This window comes from Hyperolius riggenbachi, chromosome 8 (assembly GCF_040937935.1).
Source record: "Hyperolius riggenbachi isolate aHypRig1 chromosome 8, aHypRig1.pri, whole genome shotgun sequence".
Classification (NCBI taxonomy): Eukaryota; Metazoa; Chordata; class Amphibia; order Anura; family Hyperoliidae; genus Hyperolius; species Hyperolius riggenbachi.
Window position 1 is genome coordinate 89,006,925 of NC_090653.1, and position 10,271 is coordinate 89,017,195.

Genomic DNA, 10,271 nt, shown 5'->3' on the forward strand with positions numbered 1-10,271 from the left:
TATCAGAAATTGTCATACTCATACACAGGTGGCAATACCTTTAGTTCTGCTCAGTGATCTGTACAGAATGTTTGTTACTGAGGAAGAACAAGTTCATAAACGCTCTACCCCCATATTGTTTGTTACTGAGGGTTCTATGTCCAGAGGGAGATATTGCTTGATTGCCAATTGGAAAAAGCCGTCATTTCCCACAATGCAACAAGGTTAACAGACAGCAAACTGTCAGCACCATGGTCCTGACATCACGCTGTGGGAGGGGTTTCACCACAATAAAAGCTGTAGTCTATGGGCTCGAGTTTAGGCATGATAAAGGGCTTTTCACCAGCGTGCTAACTCTTAGCACTGCTTTGTGAATCAGGCCCTTTGTATCATAGTCTAGGGCCATTTTTATTTCAAGGGGGAAGCCACGTAACTCATCTGTATGTTTTTGGGATTTGGGAGGATGCCAGAGTGCCCAGAGGAAACCCACACAGACACAGGGAGAACATACAAACTCCTTGCAGATGTTGACCTGGCTGGGAGATGCAAATAAAGTTGTCTTCATGTACAAAATATACAATACTGTTTTTTGTTTTTTTTTACATTTTTTGCTGTTAAATGTTACAGTAGTCGTGCATAAACCATTATAACTAGTTTAGAAAATTCAGCTGTTTTCTGCGTTACGGAATGCAGTAGTGCTTAGTGAACTGAGCTCATTCATGTGAACTGCACATATGTCCCAATAAATGAATGATTTACTATGCAGCTGTCACAGATTTCGTTTTATTAATCTGACAGCTCCAAAAGTTTTAACCCACGTTTCACACTATCCAACACTAAAATGAAAGAAGAAGTTTCTGCAATGCAAAGGCTGGATGCTTTTACCACCTGATAAGTTGTATTATGACAAATCCAGATTGCTAGGATTCTGGGAAAATAAAACAATTGCATTCCTACAAAATGAAAAATTGTAATGGTTTTGATTACATGTAAATTATTCTAATGAATGAGAGAAGCAGAAAATCAAATCACATTAATATTGTTTTAAAGCACTGTAGAAATCTCTTTAAACTCAGTAGTTTGTGAAAACTGTGTTAAAATCCAAGATGGTCCTACAAGAAAAAAACAAAAAAAAACAATACATTTCCAGTAGCTTCATTTTGACTGAATTGCTACTGTGCTGAAGATCAATCAATAGATCCCAATCTGATTTCCGATCTGATCAATGAACATACAAACTAGACAAGTCAGAAATGTTGTCAAATTTGCTGTTTTTGCCAGATCCTTTTGCACTGCATTGCAAAAGAGGGTTAGGGTGGCCATACACCCAATGTTCCAAAACGATAAGTTCCTATCAAAAAGGAATCGATTCAGAAGGGATCGATTCCTACCACACACAGAGCACATCAATTTTTAATAGATTCCAGCAAGGAATCTAGTGAAAAATCAAAACGCAGCTTTACACTGATTGATGCAACGCCTATGGCCTATCGATCGTCCGCTACTTCTGCCCCACCCCCAATGGATCTAGATTTTCCATCCTGTCAAAACGATTTATGCTCCAGATTGATCAAATTGAAAATATAAAGGAACCAATTCCCGTCTGATTCGATCAGAGTGAATTGAAAGGGAATCTGAAGGGAATTGAAAGGGAAAATCTATGTGTGTATAGACACCAGGACAACTGATCCTCGGCCTCTAATACTTTAAATGGATACAGTAGGGGGGGGTCGGGGGAAAATGAGTTGAACTTACCCGGGGCTTCTAATGGTCCCCCGCAGACATCGTGTGCCAGCGCAGCCACTCACCGATGCTCCGGCCCCGCCTCCGGTTCACTTCTGTAATTTCAGACTTTAGAGTCTTAAAACCACTGCGCCTGCGTTGCCGTGTCCTCAATCCCGCTGATGTCACCAGGAGCTTACTGCGCAGGTACAGACCATACTGGGCCTGCGCAGTATGCTCCTGGTGACATCAGCGGGAGCGAGGTTGTGGCTGCGCAGGCACAGTGGTTTTCAGACTTTAAAGTCTGAAATTTCAGAAGTGAACCGGAGGCGGGGCCGAAGCATTGGGGAGTGGCTGCACGGGCACATGATGTCTGCGGGGACAATAAGAAGCCCCGGGTAAGTTCAACTCATTTTCCCCCGACCACTCTAAAGTGTCCCTTTAAGCCCTAGACCCTGAACAAGTATGTAGTAGATCAGGTGTTTCTCACTGGATTAGCTACATGCTCGTTTCTGGTGTTATTCAGACACTTCTGCAGCCAAACAGATCAGCAGGGCTGCCAGGCAACTGGTGTTGTTGAAAAGGAAATAAATATGGCAGCCTCCATATTCTTCTCACTTCAGTTGTTCTTTAAGGTAGCAGATTCCATTCATCTTAAACCGCTCCTTATACAAATCCAAATTAAAATGCTCTGTGGTTTGTAGTAGGTTTTGCCTTCAAAATAGCTTCTAATCAACCATGATTGTTTTAAAACCAACCAAACAATGGTATTCTTTAGTAAATCAGGCCCATTACCTCTTGGGCAGCTACACATTCAGAAACCCAGAGATCTGAATGATGGGACATAATGTTAGAACAGGTGTCCCATGTAGGGCAGGGGCAGCATAACTCACCTTGCTGGATGGGATCAGTCAGTGGAGAGATGATGCTGCGCAGAGATAGCCTATATACAGCGAGATTGCAGCAAAGTCCTTTTATTTGTTCCCAATCATTTGAATGTCCCAGCATTTTGCATATGAAGCTGAGCAACCCTTCTCACATACAGAGAGAAAACGGCTCTTCCTTCCCATGCAAAACCAGGCGACGGACGTACAAGAGGGAGATGGGGCATTGTGGTGGGACAGTTCATTTACAGAAAGCATATGTTTTTTATATGTACTCGCTGTCGTGTCCTATTCAGGCAGAGAATGATGGACATTAATAGGGCGTGTGCAGATTCTCTATACATGTATTGTGTTAGACCCAAAGCTGGAATTAACGGGATGTCATTAGCTGATGCTCTGGGCTCATTTGCCTGTCCCGTTGCCCCTGCGACTTATTTGTTTAACAAATGTTGTTAGCTGAGATTTGCAGTGTACTGCCGACCTGTTGTGCTGTCTAAACACTCCATTCTTGCAAACGTTGGAACAGTTTTAAAGGACCCTTGTCTTGAATAGGTATTTAAAAGGATCCTAATCATCAGTTGTTGTCACTGTCAAGTTTCTTTTCAGTGAGGCACAGCTGTTACCGTTTGTGTTTGTTTTCAATCCTCACTGAGGCACCGAATGTCGTGTTAGGAGGTGTCTAAAGCTGGCCATACAATAGGATGTATGTAGTAATAGGGAACTTACCGAAGTACACTGTTCACAGCATCCGCAGTAGGACTGTCCTTTGGCTAGCCATAGGTCACTAATACACCAATCTGGCAAGTGGTCAATCACTCAACAATCAGTACAAAGAGGGGCCCAGGAGTCATAAAACGGAGTTAAAAATAAATGAAAGAGAAAAGGGTGAAGGTGGCTTACATCAATAATGACAAATTCATAAATAAGCACAGGCAACACGTTTTGGGTGTCTCTGCTCACTTCCTCAGGCCAAATAAAGTGTCAAAGGGTTTGAAAAGCCAGGTGCAGAGTGCTTAGAAAGTTTTTGGAAATGTATTTGGGCCGAGAAAGAGGTCAGAGACCCACAAAACGCGTTGTCTGTGCTTATTAAAAATCAGGGATGGGCTTCAGAGTACTGAAGTACTCCAATTCGGAATTCTAATGAAGATTAATTACTGCACCTGCGACCACGGGATGGGGGGGGGGTGAACTTACTCAGAAGTCCGTAGATCCTATTCATGTCACTGCTGTAATATGCGACCTGTGGGACGCGTTCCACCACTCACTACCACAGGACGTGGACATGCAGTACTGAGTGGTGGAACGCGTCCCATAGGTTGCGTATTACAGCAGTGACACGCATAGGTTCCACGGACTTCTGGGTAAGTTAAACCCCCATCCCGCGGTCACAGGTGCAGTAATTAATCTTCATTAGAATTCCAAATTTGAGTACTTCACTACTCAAAAGCCCATCCCTGTAAAAAATTCATTATATTTATATATTTGTCGTTATTGAGGTAAGCCATCGCTCCCCCCCCCCCCCTTTTTCTCTGTAATTTGTTTTTAACACAGTTTTATACACTCCTAGGCGCCTCTTACCCACTTTGTGCTTGTTTCCCTCTATGTTAGACTTAAGTCCGGTCACCATGTCAGGACCTTACTGCTTTTTTCAAGAGTGCGACCTTCATCACCCTCTCTGTGTACCTGAGTGGAGTTGGGTTTGTGCATCTCCACCTGCTTGAGGTTGGTTGCTCCCTATGCATTCATTTCGCCTAATTTTCTTTTTTATATACATTGTGACGTACTGCACCATTTGGGCTCCCGTTGTCTCTTGTTGTTTTCTTTCTAGGGTGCTTTGCTCACCCTTCCACACAGTTCAACAATCAGTAATCATTTGGATAGCAGTGATTGACAGGACCACCTTGTACCACTAGATATCGATCAGACTTTTGCTGGAAGTGATTAACAATCGATAGATCGATTGCAGCTCTAGCATTGTAGCGCTTGACAAAGTACAATGCTATGCGGTCTCTAGTAGGGATGGGTGAGCACAGTTTTACCATAAGCGAACCTGTACTTGCTTGTGTCTGAGGAGGGGGCACTGCAGAGAGGGTTAATTTACCTGGATGACCTCCTCCTGCTACGGGAATGTAGAGCACCACGGCAAGAGGACGTCATCCAGTTATATCAGCACTTGCGGCGTCGGCCTCCTCTCCAGACAAAAGTGGGTACAGGTTTACTTATTGCAAAACTATGCTCATCCTTATTAGCGACCCCATAGCACTGTGTATCATATTATATTAAAATCTACGTTTTGCGCCCTTAGGCCAACTTTTTTGTTGTCACCCTTCCATGAGCAGAAGCCCCCTCCATTCTATGTACACAAGGAATATACATATCTTCATGTATAGCTCTCTTGAACAGCAGAATCCCTTTTCCTTGTGTTGCTCCCCATGTGCAGCTTCCAGCTGCCTCTCTTCCAGGTCCAAAAAGGAAAAGAGCTGGCACATCCAAAGTTAATCTTTATTGGTTCCATATAAAAGAATATGGCCAACGTTTCGGAGCAACGCAGGACCCCTTTGTGGACTTCTAGAAATCTGGCCCTGATTAAAATATAAATTCACCACCTGTCAGCTGCTCCCTTGCACCAGTAGGGCACTTGTTAGCCCTCGGTACCGGCGGTAAAGAGAAAGCTCTACCCCCATGGAATCACATCTAAGCGCCATTGAAAATGCCAAAATGGCACTCACTGCCTGGAGGCTGAACTGCGTGACAAGCGCATAGCTCTGTGTGGAAGAGGCCTTACAGATGCTGCACTTTGCATTGGGCATTTTATTCAATGAAATGGACTTTCATAGATAAATAACAGCGTGCATAATCTCAATGGTGAATGGAGCAGTAATGCCGACGAGGACAGTCTCAGACATAAACAACCACAAAATGTATACATATCTATTTCATCTGGGAATTCGGCTTACAAGCTGCCATTTCCATTAGGCATGGTTCACACATAAATATGTACATATCCAAGCCAATCTTGTCAGTTTTCTATAAACTTTAGGGCTCTTTCACACCAAAAATCACGAAACACAATTGCAAACGTGTGAAAAATGCAGAATTACGACTGCATTTTTAAAAAAATCAGAAACACATTCAGTATTAATGCATTCCCACGATTCCAATTGTGACTTTACTATATTTGTGTTTGGAAAATCGCAAGCCTTTTGGAAACAAAATGAAATGCAACTGGAATGAAAGGGCCCTTACCTGACAGGATTGGAACTGTACAACTTTTATGTGTGAACACATTCATAGAAAACTGATACAAAACTGACAGGACTGGACCAGAAATGTACACCTTTTATGTGTGAGCCAAGCCATAGAAAACTCATACAAACTGATGCAAATTGTCATAGACGGACAGGACACCTTTTATGTGTGACCCAGCCTTCTAGTAATTTCTCGTTATATTGAGCAGTAAACTATAAAACAAAGTCATGCAGCCATGATATCCATACAGAAACAGTTTTATTTTGTTGGTCTGTAATTGGACACAGAAACTGCTATGAATATCTACCTCAAACGCACAAACTCTTAACCATGGTACAATTTTATTTACACGTATGAACACTGTAATCATTGCCGAAGCTATAGAAAAACAAAAAAAAAATGGGTAACAAAAAAAAAAAGAGAATAAATAAAAACAAGCAGTTATCCTTCAATAATATAAAACTACAGTTACAGCAGTTTTCATAATTAAGTCCTGGGAGCCCAAATGATATAGTTCTCAACAGAAAGTGATGCATTTCTATAGGAATTCTGATCAATGATATTGGGAATATCGCTGGCTATGCATTTCTGCTATAAACACCATTCACAAATAGTGATAGTCACATCTAGGAGAACTGATGGAGAAGCGTGATAGCTTTGATCAGCTGAGAGATGTCCAATGCTGATTTGCTGTGATCACATGATCATGACCAGCAAATCAGAGATTTACGTATCTATCACCTGACCAAAGTGATCACATGCTACCCTAGTTCTCCTAGACATGACCATCACTATAAAAGCCCTAAACATAGGCTGACTCCACTCAAAATTGGAATTTCAGTAATGTGTAGGACTCTGTTGTTGTTTCTTTGTATCTAACGCTAATTGCAGTGGCAGCACTTCTGCAGAATTATTTGTGTCAGCTATATTTCCTGCACCATGGTCACATGGATATTGTAAAGCTACGTACCCACGTCGCGATTTTTCAAATAATATTTGCATGGCGAGCGATCTTTTCCACTATCAGCGACACAGGTACGTGTGCGTGATTACATAAATGACCTTTTGTGATGAACGGCATTTGCGACAGTCACGGCAGGTGAGATATGCAAGATCCCCGATGACTCCCGTGCTTAAGGCCATAATCGTATGAATTCTTGTTTGTGCTCTTCGTGTGCCGTTGAGTGTCTCCGCAGGTAGGAAGATGGATCAGGGAATGCTGGTTTGTTGGGTCGCATCACTGCGTTCCCAGATCCATCCAGGTGAGTATGGGCCTTTAGTCCCATAACCGTGCAATCCCCTGGTATTTGCTTATTCTTGTGGTACCATCACCTTAGCAAAAAAAACCAAAAAAAAAACCGGTGTCTACGGTCTACGGTGGCTTGCAAAAGTATTCGGCCCCCTTGAAGTTTTCCACATTTTGTCATATTACTTCCACAAACATGAATCAATTTTATTGGATTTTCACGTGGAGGACCAATACAAAGTGGTGTACACGTGAGAAGTGGAACGAAACTCATACATGGTTCCAAACATTTAAAAAACAAAATAACTGCATAGTGGGGTGTGCGTAATTATTCAGCCCTCTGAGGCAATACTTTGTAGAACCACCTTTTGCTACAATTACAGCTGCCAGTCTTTTAGGGCAGTGTTTCTCAACATTTTATTGGTATGTACCCCTTTTAAAACCCTGTACTCACCAAGTACCTCCTGGCATAGTAAACAATATCTCAAGTACCCCTTGACAAATATATTTTTAATCATAGTACATAATAATTGGTTCTAAACTATTTCCAAGCATTTATTATTGCTTTTAATTAGCTAAAATACTAATTTGGTGTTGTTTATGTAGGATTTATCATAATCTAAAACTCTAAATTTGTTATACTTAGTTAATTATATCAAGCCTGAGTACCCCCTGGAACCATCAGAAGTATCACCTGGGGTACGCGTACCACACGTTGAGAACCTAGGTTTTAGGGTATGTCTCTACCAGCTTTGCACATCTAGAGACTGAAATCCTTGCCCATTCTTCTTTGCAAAACAGCTCCAGCTCAGTCAGATTAGATGGACAGTGTTTGTTAACAGCTATTTTTAGATCTTGCCACAGATTCTCGATTGGATTTAGATGTGGACTTTGACTGGCCCATTCTAACACATGGAGATGTTTTGTTTAAACCATTCCATTGTTGCCCTGGCTTTAGGTTTAGGGTCGTTGTCCTGCTGGAAGGTGAACCTCCGCCCCAGTCTCAAGTCTTTTGCAGACTCCAAGAGGTTTTCTTCCACGTGTACACCACTTTGTATTGGTCTTTCACGTGGAATTCCAATAAAATGGATTCATGTTTGTGGCAGTAACATGACAAAATGTGGAAAACTTCAAGGGGGCCGAATACTTTTGCAAGCCACTGTATTTCGGAGGATCTTTAGTTTTCCAAAACATCAAAATGACCCCTCTACCACCCAAAGAACAGTGGCATTTTCCCCTCAACCCTGTTCACAAGTTAATTACTGTATTTGCATACTGTATAATCAAGCGACTTACCATACTTATAGGGGACACATTTCCCTGGTGTCTAGTGGCAGTGCACCCTCCCCTATATATTTCCCTGGTTCTAGTGGCAGAGCCCCTCCCTTCTTTTCCTGATACATTTCCCTGGTGTCTAGTGGCAGTGGCACCCCTCTATCTCCTATAAAAGTCCCTGGTTCTAGTGGAAGTGCCCTCCTCCCTTATACATTTTCCTAGTTCTAATGGCAGTACCCTCTTCCCTCCACATTTCCCTGGTGTCTAGTGGCAGAGGTACCCCTCCCTCTCCTATACATTTCCCTGTTTTTTAGTGGTAGTGCCCCCACCCCCATACATTTCCCTGGTTCTAGTGGCAGTGCCCCCCCCTTCACCTTACATTTCGCTGGTGTCTAGTGGCAGTGGCACCCCTCCCTCCCCTATACATTTCCTTGGTGTCTATTACCTTGGTTCTAGTTGCAATGCCCCCTTACCCTATACATTCCTTTGGTTCTAGTGGCAGTGCCCCCCCCCCCCCTTCCCTTTACATTCCCCTGGTGTCTAGTGGCATTGCCCCCCCCATACATTTCCCTGGTTCAAGTGGCAGTGCCCCACCCCCATAGATTTCCCTGGTTCTAGTGGGAGAGGCCATCATCCTCTATACATTTCCCTGGTTCTAGAGGCAGTGGCTCCCCTATAGATTTCCCTGTTGTCTTGTGGCATTGACCACCCTTTCTCCCCACACATTCCCCTGATTCTAGTGGCAGTGCCCACCTCTTTTTCCTATACATTTCCCTGGCTCTAGTGGCACATGCGTTGGAGGGGGGGGGGGGGTGTCAACCTATCCTTCCTCCCTCTCCTAGGGCCCCACTCCTGTCACTGTGCTTCCCTTTCACCATTTGCAGTAGTGGGCGGGTACAGACAGATTACAGTTCAATACTCAGTACAGGCACCACTCAAATTCAAATGTAATAGCAATAGAGACCCACAACACGATCAGATACTATCTGCTTCCTATTCCATCTTCAAATTATCCCAATCATGGCCAATGTGATAGCCTTAAATAAAAAGCTCTCGTAGCGTTATATATTGTAAAACTATTTAGTATAAAAGGGTATTGCACTCACATAAAAAGACTTGTAAAATAGTGTAAAGTTTTATGTATGGGCTCTCCCTCGTCCAGGAGGCCTCGGATGGCACCTCCCAATGTGCTGTCCTCACACTGTATGGTCGGCTGCCACACGCACAGTCTCCACCTCACCGCTTCCCAAAATCAGGAGGTGCCACCCAAGGCCACCTGAATGGCGGAGAGCCCAAACCTAAAGCTCTACGCCGTTTTATAAGTCTTTTTACGTGAATGCAATACCCTTGTAGGGCTGGTTCACACTTGGCGATTTTTCAGCGCTTTGCTGATCGCCGACGATCAGCAAAGCGCTGCTACTAATGTATCCCTATGGATACATTCACACTGCAGCGTCTGCAATTTTGATCAATCGCAAATGCGCTGCATGCAGGGTTTCGGGGGCAATTGCAATGTCATTCTCATTCTATTGAACGTGAATCACAAGCGCAAATCGCGCTGAATCGTGAAATTTTGCCCACAAATCGTGATCATGGAGGCCAAACGTAATCACGGGCAATCGCCGCTTCAAGCGTGAACTAGCCCTTATATTAAATAGTTTTACAATATAACGCTACGATAGCTTTTTATTTGAGGAGTGAAGGGAGAGCAGGGTAAGCAGAAGCCCTTTAAATGTAGTAGGTTAGTAGTCAGCTGTATAGAGTAATGCAATTTGTAACTACTCAAGTGGTTTGGATGCTAAATGTGGCAATAGACTTAAATCGCCTGCGGAGAAAGCCTGTCTCACTTGGATTTGTTATGGTCCCTCTCCAATAGGCCAGTTGGGACGTTAGTGGGACTAAAGGTGCCCATGCAT